Consider the following 14,711-nt stretch of genomic DNA (forward strand, 5'->3'; position numbering starts at 1 on the left):
CTTTGCTCCTGCTCGGGTTGCTCTGGTGCAGCCCCTCGTGCGTGGCCCCGGCGGTGGATGTGCCCTGGGAGGATGCCCCTCGGCTCAGGACCGTGCCCGGCGTGTTGGCCGCATCACCCCAAGCCAGCCAGCATGAAACTGCCAGCCCCCTTACCTCTCCCTTACCTCTCTGCTTCACGGCATGCCCCTTCGGCGTGCTTACTCCAAATGCTCTTTGTTGCTTATTTTTTGCATCCCGTGTCATGTTTCACATTAGCAACTATTACAACCAAGTCACAAGTAGACATGTGTGGTTTTTTTTTTCTCTGTTGTTTTTCACTGCAGCTAGCCACAGTGGCCGGTGCATTTCAATATTAAGATGCAGACTGTCCATAAAAGACAAAGAATGCCGAGTTCATGCTGACATGCTATTTTTGACTCCCGCTTTGAGACTAAAGGACTGCTGCACAGTGCATATGGGCTGTAAAATCACTGCATGGCTTGGAACATCCTGTCAGGAGACCATATGTGTTACAGCATTTAATAAGAGTTTGTTTTTCTCTCCATATGCTTATGTAACTGCTACTAAGGTCACTAAAAACTTTGCATATGTGCAGGCAACAAGAATACCTGATGATCTTACTTCAGAGTTCTCTACCTTTTAATTTTTGTCATTAAAAACAACAAAAACCAAAAACAAATTAAAAAAACACACTTTTTTCATGGATGACCTTGCTAAGCACATTGGAAAACAAATAAATGAGCCACTGCCCTTGAAAACTTTGCATACCGTGAACAAAGGCAGTTATGCAATCCCGTATTTCTGTAGAAACACCAGATATAAATGAACCTCCTACTCATCCCAGATAATCTCTTATTCCTGTGGATAATGCTGGCTGTTGTCTCAGAGTTTGTGGTGATATTTAAACATCCCATTACAAAAATACCAAACACATCCTAACATTGTTAATTAACATTGTAAGATTAATACACAAAGAAGGGATTGCAGTAACCAAACATTTTCTGTGATAATGAGATTTATCCTATAGCCTCTTGATTTGCTATTATAGCCCCTGATTAGTTTGGCATCCATGCATTTCATTCAGAAATGAATGGAAAATGAAAGGCTGTGCATATTTAGCAGGGAGTTTTTGAACGATAAGAACCATAGATTTGATCTCCTCGTCACTGCGAGCTGGCATAAAGCAGCTCCGGGAAGTCCTGGGTGTGCATTCACCACACACCCCCTGGAATTCCAGTGCTTTGTTGCGTACCCCAAAGTGCCACAATTCCCAGTGCCCTGTTTGTTCAGACAGGGACATTTTTTGGCTTCCTCCCAGGCTGGGGACCACAGAGCAATTCATCTGCAAGGCGCTGCTGAAATGGAGACTGGAGCTGCCTCGGCCTCAGTAATGAGCTAGTTCTGTCGAGGACTGCTGTATTTCGAATCGTATTGTGAGCTGTATTTCAAGGCTTCCCAGGTAGGATCATGGGCTGTGTTTGAGGAATGGTTGCTGTGGCAGATAGGAGCACACACACACCTCTAGCTTTTATTTCCAGCTCTGCCTGGGGGCTCACTGTGTGATCATTCCCAAGTTACTGTTTCTCTGCCTAGATTCTCCCAGTTGGAAAATGGCAATCTTTCACGGTGTAGTTTATTGATATTTTAAATTGCTGTTTTGTTATTTTTTATGAGTTCCCTCACTAAAGACAAAGCTCAGGAGTGGAACCACTGCCCTTGACCTGAAGTTCCAAATTCAAAAGATTGCCTGCCCTTGTTGTTACCTGGGAGCAGTAACATGTGTCTGTCCTCTGTGGAGCAATTACAGAATGGGTCTGGGCTTTGATGTAGGCACTGTTCTCCAAGATCACAGGGCAGTTTGAGAACTGGCCACTCAGGAGGTTTCATATCAAAATAACTCATTTTTAATTTGGATAATTTGAAAAATTGTCCTTGTACTTAATGACCCAAATGAATCAATTGAATAGTTTGTGCTGTATATCAGCTATTGAAAACATAGTAAGTTTTTTTTTTTTTTCCTTGTTTGATTTGTTTTTGTTTTGTTTTGTTCTGTTCTTGTTAAGGCATTGGATTACTCCTATTGCCTCTGAAGTCTGTTGGAGTTTTACCAATTGATTCTCAAAATCAGCATTTGTATTGATGTATGACATTGAAGCCAGGTACGGAAATGCAGAATTTGCTTGCAAACAACACAAGACAGAAGAAGTGTTGATCAGTTTGGGGTACTGAACCTTCAACCCTTAAGACAATTAAAGCAACCAATACTCACAGATACTCTGCAGCTCAAAAAACAGTCTCATATCCCTCAAGCTGAGCTCCTTGAATGTGCAATGAACAGATTTTTTTCACTCGTTCTGCATACATTAGAATTTGTTAGCATTCATAGGACAGATTGCTTAGAAATGTGATTAAATTGCATTTGATCAATGACCAGGCTTTGACCCAGAGTCTGGAAACTCCACCTTCAAGTGCAGTTTGGGTCAAAAGCAAGGAGTTTAATGCAGTGAACCTTAACAGCCAAAGGACATTTTGCTACCCAAGCCAACTGTGATCACTATGCCTGAAAGCATAGCAGTTGGGAATTAAACACAGAGCTATAAGTCTTTGTGGAGGAAATTAGGCTTTGCCTTCTCATTATGTGTCTGATCACTAAACCCTTCTGTTCCTCATTTGTTTTCTAAGTGTTTTGTTTTCCTTACTTGAGGAGATACTGAGAACAGATAAATATTATGAGAACAGCAGCAAAAAGATGTGTGTGCATGTAGATAACATAGCCCCAGACCCACAGATACACACAGAGAAGAGCAAGGTAAAGCATTCCGTTCATAGAACAGGATCCACGCTAGGCAGTTTTATAGTGATCTGACATGAACGCTGCTTGTTCCAAAGGCTTTTAGCATTCTACATGAACAACACAAACAAAATACATTAAGCCTTTAGAAAGATGCTTAGAAGAATAGTTTTACAACACAGTCAAAACCAAATGGTCATCTCCTCATTTAAGCTGATTGTCAAGGAACACAGACATGTGTCGGGCAGCAGCTGAAGCCCCGCTGACTGCACCAGGCCTTCTGACACATTTTGGTGTTAAGGCAGCACTTAATGCAAAATCCTAAGGAGCCAGCCCAGTGCAGGCAAAATCACATGCTACATCAGGAGTACCATCAGAGGGTTTGATAAGCAGAAATCCTGCTGCCTCTAGACATACTAGGAAGAGTCAGATGTGGAATGAAATGTTCTGCTGTAACATCGGAGACCTAATTTCTCCTGGTAATGGAACTATGAGTTCCTCATATCCTTTAATCCTGTTGTTATGAAGCACCTCCTACTGCTTTAGCCATACCCTCCGGTGCACATTCCTATGCCCTGTGTCATATGTCATCGGAAGTGTTTGTACAGAACACCAGGACAGCCCTGCATGTGGTGTAAATCAGCATAGCTCAACCACAGCTCTGTGCACGATAACCAGGATGCACACACAGACAGCGCACTGCTAAAAGTTTTTCCTTTCATCCTTATGCTTGTGTAGTACACAAGGAGAATGGAAATATCATCGTCATACAGCAACCAAATAACTCCTTTGCTTCTTTCGCTTCACAATTTGCTACCACAGGAATTCTAACGCAAGGGCCCTAAAGAGACCATATGGGTGGTAAGCGATTCTTATGTGTGGCACGTACAGAAAGAACGTATTTTCTTATCAGCTCGTGCACCAGCAGATCATGCAGAAATGATTTTTAAAAATTACTACTATTTTCCCTGCAGTAACAGAAACAGAACAATAAGTAGCAACCCTTGAATGATTTCTCTCTATCCTACAGTGCATGGATATTTTCCCCCTGTTTGGTCACAAGAGGAATAATAAAGCCATTAAAATGTACATTTCTTTTCAGAAAGTATTGTATTGATTTTATGTAACATCTGAACGCTTTGTGTTATATATTACATATAACCATATAATTTGTTTGTAACAAGAAACAGACCAAAAGACTTGCTCACTGAGTTGTACAAATGAGCCTTTCCTCATCAGTGATCCAAAACATTATAAAATTGCCTGCTTTTTAGTTTGCTCTGAGAGGTGAAAAAGCTCGCTTACAGAACTGTGTGCATTCCACAGAGAGGAAAGATGATTTTTTTTGTAGATAGAGCCTGTACTGAAAAAGAAAGGTCCAGTTTGAATCCATGCCGTTGTTCCTGGATCATTCAGCCCCATCAGTAGTCTGGAGATAACAACATTTTTTGATTAATAACCATGAAAATGTTACTTTTATGGAACAAAGCAAGCAGCAGCCAACTCTGCTGTTACTCCACCCTTATTGAAGGACATGGAGCTGTAAAAAGGTTGTTCAGATATTTTCTAATAGCTGGAAATAGAAGGCACAGCCAATAAAAGCAAGCTCCAACTTGAAGAATTCTTCCCCCAGATAATCAGCATAGGAAGGTCTTGCAGCAAAAGGGAATAGATGCCATCCTAAAAACAGGGAGATGGGAAATTTACTAGTTCTGAGCCCTTTCTGACTGAGCAAGGAAGGCAGTAACACTGCCAGCTATACCAAGCCTTCAGACATGCTTTTAATAAAAGACATATCTGGGGAGCAAGCGACCTTTCAGGAAGGACAAAACAGGGGGGGAAAAAGAAGTTACATGAGTCTATGTGGATGACTGAGTGAGGTCTCTTCCGGAGGGACAGGGAATATGCAAGTGAAGACGATGCACAGCTTAGGACTCCCAGAGAATCCTGACCCCAATGGGCAGCTCCTGGGTTGCTGTGTCCCTTGCATGACTGGCCCAGCACTAGCAGGCTGCTAGTAACCACATTTTCAGTAGATTCCAGTCAAGTACAGTGTCTTCATGAAATATGCAAGGAACAACATTTTCTGCTAAGGGAATATGCATATTGCCAGTCTATTTAGGGAAGTAGGGCATTTAAAGAAGGTCAAGGGTATCACACTTCTCCATCCAGTGATTTTGTGCCTTCTCTTTCACATTCTCTGGGCGAAGCTGAGAAGAAACGCGTGATCATTTCACAAAGCAAAGGAGGGCTTCGGCCACAGGCTGCTATCTGCCACCATGGAATATCTTCAAGCCTCTCTCAAAGTAATAGCAAGTAGTTTGGGGATGCTGCAGAGCTTGGCAGGTTGACTTCAGAGAGGCTTGTAGCCTCATACAGGACCTGCCTAGGTGCCGTGAATGCAGAATGAAAGGAATTCTGAGCAGATTCAGATTGCTTCCCCTATTACGGAGCGACATTACTGCAGACTGTTATATTTTCTGGTAGCCTAACTCTGGCTGAAGTTCATGACTAACAGTATTTTACAGAGTCCCAAGCGAGTTAGGTGCTGGCCTTCCAGCCATCTCAATGAGGGCTCAGTGTCTGATGTGCTTCAGTATCCAGGAAATTCCCACTGGCTGTACATGCCTGTAGACCTGTGCAAATCCAGATCTCAGCACTTACTGACTTAAATCATAGGATCCTGAAAATAAAGAATTAGTTCCTAGCTTAAAAAAAAAAAAAAAGGTATTCAGACAGAGTTATTTTGCTGCAATCCAGAATTCTTGCATGCTGGATATGATTTATGACTCGATCTGACGTAGCTCAAAATGCTAAAATAGATGTGGCACTCACAAAGCAACTCAGCAACGCAGCAGCGAAAGCAAAAAGTGGCAACTGCAGGGACAGTCCAAGATAGACACAAACTCTAGGTGTTGCACAGAATTGCACTGTAAATTAAGAGCTGTATTTATCTGATGTTTAAATCATGAGCAATTTTATCTAGTGCTGTAGCTTATTTGTGTTTAAAGTGATTTCCACCTTTGGCTCTTCCCTGGCCTTCCCCTTGGCTGCAGCATTTTCTGTGGGGACCTGGGGGGTGTCAGGGGCTGGTGGCCTTGGCTGTCGCAGACAGGAGACAAAGTCCAGGAGCAAAGGGTTTCCCCAGCAGTGCCCTGCCACCTGCCTTGGGCACGTGGCACGGGGCAGCCATGGTCTGACACCTCCTGATTCCCACAGCCCCCATGGCTAAGCCATCCCTACAAGGGGGAGGTGAAGCAAGGAGGTCTTGAACTAACTGCAGCGAGTGTATGTCAAAACTAGCAGCCTGAATTACACCCAGAGATAACCGGGAGGTCACGGGATCGTGTTGCTATTCCTGGATGCCCTTGGGGCCTGCTGCAGCAAGCCCAGCCAGAGGCGAGCAGGGTCTGGTTCACCGTGCCAGTATCTGGGTCAGGGGCAGAAGGAAATCCCCTCAGAGCAACGTCAGCAGTGAGCCAGGCATCGCTGCTCCTGATGCTTTGGCTGCTCATCAGCTGCAGAGCATCCGGGGCTGCTTATAAACCCGGGCCCCGTTTCATGCAGCCCAGGCAATGCTCCGTGAACAGCTTCCCCTTGACAGAACAGCTCCTCAGGGGCCCTCAGTTCTTCGCTGCCCCCACTCACTTTCATGTGGGGAGCTGAGAAGGAGGCCTTGTAGGGTTGCTCCGAGTTCAAGGCTTGCCTTGGGGTGCTCTGGGGTGGGGTGTCTCCATGCAGCACCTGAGGACATGGCTGGGCTGTTGGCATTACGGGAATATTAGGGCCACGCTGAGCTTTCCTGCATGCAGCTCCACTAGGTACAACCACTTCTGAAAGCAGTCTCATCCCCTTTGTAGAGGTGCCCAACGACACATAGCCCACTATTATTGGATATTTTTGGTAGCTGATGTGGCAGAGCTAAAGGACTGGATCTAGGTCAAGTATAAGGTTGGTTTTGTTTTTTTCCTGTTACACTGCTAGCCTCTTTATGCAACACGTGTATAATGTCTTGGTCTCCTGTGGATCTAAATGCAGGTTTCACCTTGGATTCTTTGCCTCAATTCTCCTTCAGTAATGTCTAAGGGCTGCTGCCATAAAAGAGCTGCCATGTGAGCTGTATCAAATTATATTTTACTAGCCTCCATTTCAGCTTGCTGAGGATGGGCAACTGCTTGTCCAGAGTGTTGTCCTCACAAGGTGGCAGCCATGGTGAGCCTTGCCCTACTCCATGCCTCTTCGTCAAATCAAGCAGCATTGGCGGCTGTCTTCTCTGGCAGCTCTAAGAAAAGATTTCCCGACTACCTCGGCTAAAGATCCCGTCTACAAGCAAAATGCTGCATGCACATGTACTTCACGTCGCATGACTCCATCTCCTGGCAACCAGGGGTAAATAAAGCCAGGCGGTATTTGGAGGTCTTGGGATCACTTTTATGCTTTTCCTGTTACAAGGGGAGTGTGTCCCCTGGTTGTGACAGTGGCTTCCTAGGGACTTCTGTGAGCGCTCACCAGAGGGCTTGGACACCTTCACCGCGAGACCCTCGCTGGTCGGGACAGCCTGGTGCAGCCAGATCTCTTGCTGTGACAACTGCTGTACACGATCAGGGGTACTTGCCCCATACCTGCATGGCTTTCACCTTTTATGCTCTAAGGAAGGTTGGTTCTGGTCAGTGGTTAAGGGGCACCCTGGAAGTTGAAGATCTGGATTCAATTTCCTCATAACATATCAACCATGTATTAAAGGTGCTTGCAACGTGCAAGGCAGGATCTTGGAGTACGTGGTCTAATTTTGGCATCTAGTCTCTCCTTGCCCCTGTTTCCATCAGTAAAATGGGGAGACAGCTACAGCACTCCAATAGTTTTCCACTGCGAACAATAAAGGCACCCAGAATTTCTCTTTTCAATTTATCCAATAAAATCTAATTCATTTTGGAGAACATCCAATAAGTCTTTAAAATACAAACAATAGTAATAAATACTGATAATAATGAAAATATAGACACTAGTACTACAGATAGTGGTGACATGCAGCAGTTCACTAAAACTAGGCAAAAGGCTTCTAGAAATGGAAAAATTCCTCCTTTACTCCAATGACTCTTGCCCTTTAAAAAACAGCCAGACGAGACTCTTTCTACCCACAGGGCTCTCCTGCAGTGACAGCTACATTAACCTTTGCTGACAAGCACTTCTCTTTGCTTGTAAAATCAGCTTAGTGAGTGCAAAATTCTTCCAGACTTTAAAATGGTTACTATCAAATTGAGATACGCTACATGCAAAACAAAACAACCTCATGCCTTACAATTACTCTTGTGTTGTTAGCACTGCTCTGAGATCACTTGATGTGCTAATACATGATGATGGCTGGGCATCTGTCTGTTTTGGCTAATACTGCAGAATTTATTTGAATGTAGGAGAAGTTTTTTTTTTTTTTGCCGCATTTCTCTCCCTGGGCATTTTCATGTGCTTATCACCACATTGTCTGCACAACGAGCAGCACAACAGAGGAGCAGTAATATATGCTTGGATTATTTGTCTGTTGCTTTTAGAAAAATGCTTTAAAATTACATGTAAAGCCAATCCACTCCCTCATGCACATGGGCGCACATGGGCACGGTCTCTTCCTGTCGTCCTATTTCCCCATATTAATTTCACGTCCTTCTTGCTTATGAGTCTGAGCTGTCCTTTATATGCGAGAAATTCCTCCCATGCAAGTGGGGCTCTTCTGGCTTTTTGGGATGCTCCTCCTGGCATGTCACAGCACTGAGCCTTTGAAACTGGGTCACGGGAGCTTTTCCACCTTGTCAGAGCCAAGCTTTTTACATTGCCTTGGGCAATTTAAAAGACTTTGTAACCCCATGGATTGAATATAAACCATGCGGCATACACGATTTTGATGCAGTCAGTAATTTCCGATTCCATAATATTTCTGTGACATTTATAATTGCTGACCGGAAATCTCCAGGACTGGGAACTTGTTATAAAATGCATGCCAGGCTCCCAGTCTACTCCATCCATCTCAAAAATATATCATGTCCAGGAGATTAGATCTCAGCAAGCTACAATAATATAATACTTTACTGAAAAGATAAAAAATGCTTGAAATTACCTTTTGGGTAATTGGCTAATTTTGCAGGATAAATACAATACATTTTTATACTGTCTTTCCTTTAAGGCTCCACTGCTAATCCATGACATTTATTGCAAAACTCCTACTGAGCTCAAAGACGCAAGCATGGCTTTTAAACTTGCCTTTTCACCATATTTGGTGGGTCTGGAAATGTCCAAGACAAATAAATGACTGCTAAAACATTAATGTGAAATATTGAATTGAGTGTGAGAAAGGAGCAAAAGGATGCAAAAGCATCAGGAAATGACTTAGCTGCAAGCACAAATGCAAATAAACTCAAGTTGCTTTTTTAATAGCTTCCAAGTTAAATTGTTATTATTTGCATTACTCTAGGATGTTGGACTCCTCGTCTTCTTTGTGGAGATGCAAAGTCAGCTGGAAAATCAAGCAAAGAATGCTGAGCTTCTAATAAGCTCATTGTGTGCACTTACTATTAACAGGTGAAACTTTTGGAGCTGACCTGGTCCTCTTCGATGTGACAAAATTTAATTGTATAGCACAGCTCATTAGGAAAGAGGTCCGTGAACTCTTGCTGAAACTGAGTACCTTGTGAAGTGTATTTAGGAAAATTTCCTTCATGCGTCTTAGTGGGAAAGTGATTTTCTTTCTCCTATATACCCACACAAAGGATTGCAACATCTTATTTAATGCAGGTATAGTTCCATTATTTTGACAATGAACAAGAAAAGGAATCCAAACCAAATACAGCTGTGAGAAATCAGACCTGCCAGCACAATCTGAGCCTGTGTAAGTAGAACAACCCCAGCTTCATTTGGGCCAAGATTTCAGCCAGGATGCTTTGCCCCTGGAGACGTGGATTGCCATACCCCTGTAAAACATTACAGGCTAGGCCAGGCCAGGCAGTGCTGGCAGGGATGTGCTGCAGGAACCTCTCCAGCCCAGCCAGCAGCCCTGCTGAATGAGCTGGTGGGGATGGGATGCAGGAACCACATCGCCTGTCCCTGGGTCAGCGGGTGCTGGGAGGGGTGGGAGGGAACCCTTCCCAGGTGCTCGGGGCTGAGGTAGAAAAGGGAGCACCAGGGATGATAAATGGTTCCAGTTAATGAAATTAATAAGACTTTGAATGCCAACAAGTGTGATTTTTTTTTTTTTTCCTGGCCATTTAGCAACCTCACGGTAACAAAATGTCTGCTAGTGATCAGCTACAAGCTCTAAGGCTTCTTCCTAAACAGTACATCCCTTTACTAGGAAGAGAGATTGCTTACAATGAGTATTTTGCTCATGTCCTTCCTGGATACCTGTCTACTCCTTTCAAACTCAAAATAAACATCAGCTGTTCTGCTGCCAGACATTCCCAAGCCTCTTCTCTGTACCGATCCTGTGTAGGCTCTAAAGCCTTCTGGCTGAAGCCTAGCTTTATTTTATACTTTGTCAAATTTTGATTTATTTATTTACTATTTTTTTTTTTCAGCACCAACAAATAAATCTGCTAATTGGCTCAGACAGCAATTACTTTGGGAATGTTTTTTATTTGATTTTGGTTGGTTTGCACCTAAATTGCTACGAATAATAAAACACAATTTCAGTTTCTCAGCTTTGCCAGATGCTGATGTGTCTACTTCACAGCTTCAGTTTCAAATAAGACGAATCAAGGCATGTAAAGAAACCCCGGTATCAGAATAGTTCAGAAAGGGAACACAATTTAAAACTGTGGCCAGAATGTATGGATTATAAAGTCTGAAAGAGGATGGGGATACACTACCTTTTTCTACACCTAAACACTTGAATTCACTTGTCCAATTTTGCTGGTTTAATTTCTATAACTCTTATGACTTTGACTATGCACAGTTTCTGGAAGTAAACTAACAAAGCCTTGATGGATAGTTGGGAAGAGGGGTAATTATTATTCCAATCTGATCTGAGATCTAAAAGAATTTCTAATTTATCTTATCAAGGTTTTCTGATGAGTAGTCATGAGGGAGATTTCAAAGGTCAGGAGAAATGAAATGCAGAATTAAATTCAAATTAATCAGAGGAAGACTCTAGACTGGCTTATAGTTACATCGGTAAACACCAGCTATGGGCTATATATCACCCAAAACACAGAAATATGACCCAGAACTGAATTGCACAGAAGTGAATATAATGTAAAATATAGAAAAAAGCTCAGACCCTTGGTTGTAGGAGGAAAACACAGAGCAGATAGTGGGGAGCAACAAAGTGGTGAATGTGAATTCTGGGCATACCTGGCCAATCCACAGGATTCACCAGAGCAACCTGGAAGCTGCTTTAATTTAACCCTGCCAAGGTTTCAAGCTCAGGGATTTGAAATGTGAACTGCAGAAAGTTTGGAAAATTTTGGTCAGAAGTTTGTCTGGCATGTATAAGCTCTGGTAGATGTATTTGCTTTATTTAATCCATATGTTTGCCCATTAAATAATTCAGAAGATGTTATATTAAACAGACATCAGAGAAAACTGATGGAAGTGCATTTGCTGAAGCAAGAGCTTGTATAATGAGACATTCCATAAAAGAAGCTGGACTTTTAAAGTCAGAATGGATTAAGGGCATGAATTCACGTGTCCCATGAGAACTTATTACTTATAAACTCAAAGGACATTCAGAGACCTTCAGAAAGAAGCAGGTCTCATGCCTGAGTTTAATTTTAATATCATTGCAGTTGCAAATAAATTGTTTTTATAGTTGTTTCAATATAACTGAAGAAGAATTTGTGTGATCACCCAATTAGCAGGACAGGTCTTTCGCAAGGAATGAAATGAGGAATTTATTAGGGATTATTATATGTACTACTGAAGACAAAAAAGAAGAAAATAACCCATGTAGCTATAAAAACTGTGCATTTATTTTAAGACTACAGAAAAGATAATTTAAATTATGCCCAATACATTACTTTGAAAACTCCAAACACATTTTCCCCTACCTGTGCAGTTTTTGTAACATAATCAGCTTGGACACTGATAACAGCCTCATCAGATTCATGGCTGATTTCACATTTTCATACAGTAATAATTGTATTATTATCACTCTAACCACCATGTTGCCAAGGCTGCAGGAAAACGGTAATTTGACTCCAAATAACACCTTCAGTAGTGTGTAAAACAAAGAAACCCAAATCGGAAACTTTGCCGTTAGTGCCCAGCTGCAGGTTAGGGTTTTGTTCAATATAACTGGCCCTGGGCGCAGCGAGCATGAGGACAAAAACAAGGCACAAGGGCGGCACAGGGCCTGTGGTGCCAGCACCATGCGCCCGCCTGCCCTTTGGCATTTTGTTACACCCCCTGCTTTGCAAACTGAGCGTCAGTGTGCCTGTCTGCTGTAGTTCTGCACTATTCCTGCGTTGGACACGAGCTGTACAGGTGCATGCAAAATGTGATGTCTGCCCCTCGACTGCTTTTGCTCATCTCAGGGGCAGCAAATATCACCCATCCACCACACGTGCTGCCAAGGAGACATTTCTCTGCGACTCTTCAACAAGGTTTGACTGCTCGTACAAGGCAGGTGAAAGAAGATGACTGATCTGAGCGCTGGATCTCACTTGACCGCGCTGATGATGTACCATAGATAGGACACAGCTTTCATGAGTTGTCCAATTGTCCCTAGTTGTCCATTTTTTGTGTGTGGTAACTGCTGTGTGTTGGGTTCATAGCCAAAGCCATGCAGGATTGTAAGGCTGGGTCTGAGAAAGGGAAATACTAAGCTCTCTGAAGCGCCAGTTTGCCCTCTCATCATAATTTTAGTATTAAATCATGATGTAATTAGTTAACACAATGTTCTTCATTATGAAGGTTTGAGCTCATTTATCAGCTGCAAACTAATTTCACTTTTTCCTCACCTATGAATTTAAGATTCACTTAAGACCAGTAACGCTGTGACTGAAAGCAAGTCCCACGCTTATTTAGGCAAAGGAATAGTTGAAGTGTGCTGAAGCCTTGGTCCTGTTCCTTGCCGTATCAGGCCTTTGGTGTTTCAGTTGTCAAAAGCAAAAGTATAAAAGTTGCAGTTCTGAGATTCTTGAACCTCTGGGTTTATTTTAATAAAAATATTAGCCTAGTATCTAAAGCACATTAATGATGTTGTGGGTAACCAGATTATCATTGAAAAAGTCCCCTTGGTCTGTGTTTCCTCTGGCCAGCTACCTACATACAGATCTGCCACCTCTTGCCTTGTCCAGTAAGGTCTTGGTGAGCAGGAACAGTTTTCCTAAGATGAAAGCAAGAGACCTGCAGTCTTTTTACTTTCTATAAAGAGCAAGAACAGCAATGAGTGTGTGAAGCTGCTGAAAAGTATAGGCCTGGTACCTCCAAAGGCTTAACTCTTCTGTTTCTCCCAGGGATACTGAAGGAAAGGGCAGTTTAGCATAAAATAAAAATTTTTTCCTCCCTCGTTGCACCTCACTCCAGGCTTGGACTATGCTTCTAGCCCATCCTGGTGACGAATTCATCTGTCCCCTTATCCATCAAATCACTGTCACAGGTGAGGCTGATAATTGGGTTCTCTTTGTGGTGTTGAGACGTGGACATGGGTTAATGAGAAAGCTGACTGAGGCCACCAACCCAATTTACACCAGCTATTTAGCAGCTGTCAAGAGGTAAAACTGCCCGTCACTGCCTGTCTTGCCTGGGTTTGTACCAGTAACCCGGAGACAAGGACTCGTAGCTCATTACCACAGTCCCTCGAGCCACCCGGTTCCCCAGCAGCAGGTGCCTTTTGCATTAGTGCCCAACAGAGGTGACCGTGTGCCCAAAACACTGTGCTGGAAGAAGTTTGTAAAGGTCCAACTGTCCCATACTACCAGCACCATCCTGCACCCCAGAAGCGCTGGGGCAGCCTGCCCGGGGACACGTGGCAGGTATGCTGGGGGGACAAATGTCCCCTGTATTGGCTCCCGCATCCCTTTGCATCCTAGTGCGCTTCTGTATGGGAAAGGGGCTTCTTTCCTGCACTATGTCCTAATAAAACCACTACATGTGACCTTTTACAGCACCTGGGGGACAGGAGCACCAAATTACTGACAGGTATAAAATCTGTGCACGGCAGCCAAGCCTGTTCCCACTTACCCCCAGAGAGAAATCAGCTCACCTGGTGAAATTAAAAGCCAGGCTTACCTGGCTAATGTATCTGATTAGCATAAGGACTGCAAAGTAATCTGCCTCTGAGAAGATACATGGGAAGAATGAAGCACCAGCAGCCAAATGCACTACGGGTTTGGCTTCAATTTATTGTGAGTCTGATCCAGCTAGCACTCAGCAGCAGCCAGGCTGTATTTACAAGCTCTGGAACAGCCTGCTGCTGGGGTAGAAACAGCAATAAATCATTACTTGAAGAAACAACACATCAAAATATCCCACGTGGCTTCCCCTCTGCCTTCCCTGTCTTTCTGGCGGTGCTGAGCCCTGCCTGGCCCAGCAGTGGGGAGATGTGGGCAGGGCTGGTGCTGTGCCTTGCCCTCTGCAGGCCCCAGCTCACCCAAGGCAGGGTCTCCTCCCAGACCCGATGGCTTTTCCAGCCCATCAGGTCAGGTAAGTTGGGAGAACAAAGGCACGGTTGTGTGGGAAGGGGGAAGGGGTGGCAGCCCACCTCGCCCCTGCAGTAAGCGGAGACCCTCTCTCAGGTGTTAAAGCTGGGCTTGAATCTCCTCCAAGGGCCAGCCAGTGCTGTTGGTGGCGAGGTGTAACAGAACACACCTCTGAGAGCTTCTTGTATTATTATAATTAATAATTATTATGAATTATTATTTAAATCTGCACAGCTGTTGCTTCTGTGGTCCCCAGGGCAGAGCAGGCTCCACTTGCCCATGCAGATAGCAGTGA

The sequence above is a fragment of the Aythya fuligula genome, chromosome 5, assembly GCF_009819795.1.
Source record: "Aythya fuligula isolate bAytFul2 chromosome 5, bAytFul2.pri, whole genome shotgun sequence".
NCBI classification, from domain to species: Eukaryota; Metazoa; Chordata; class Aves; order Anseriformes; family Anatidae; genus Aythya; species Aythya fuligula.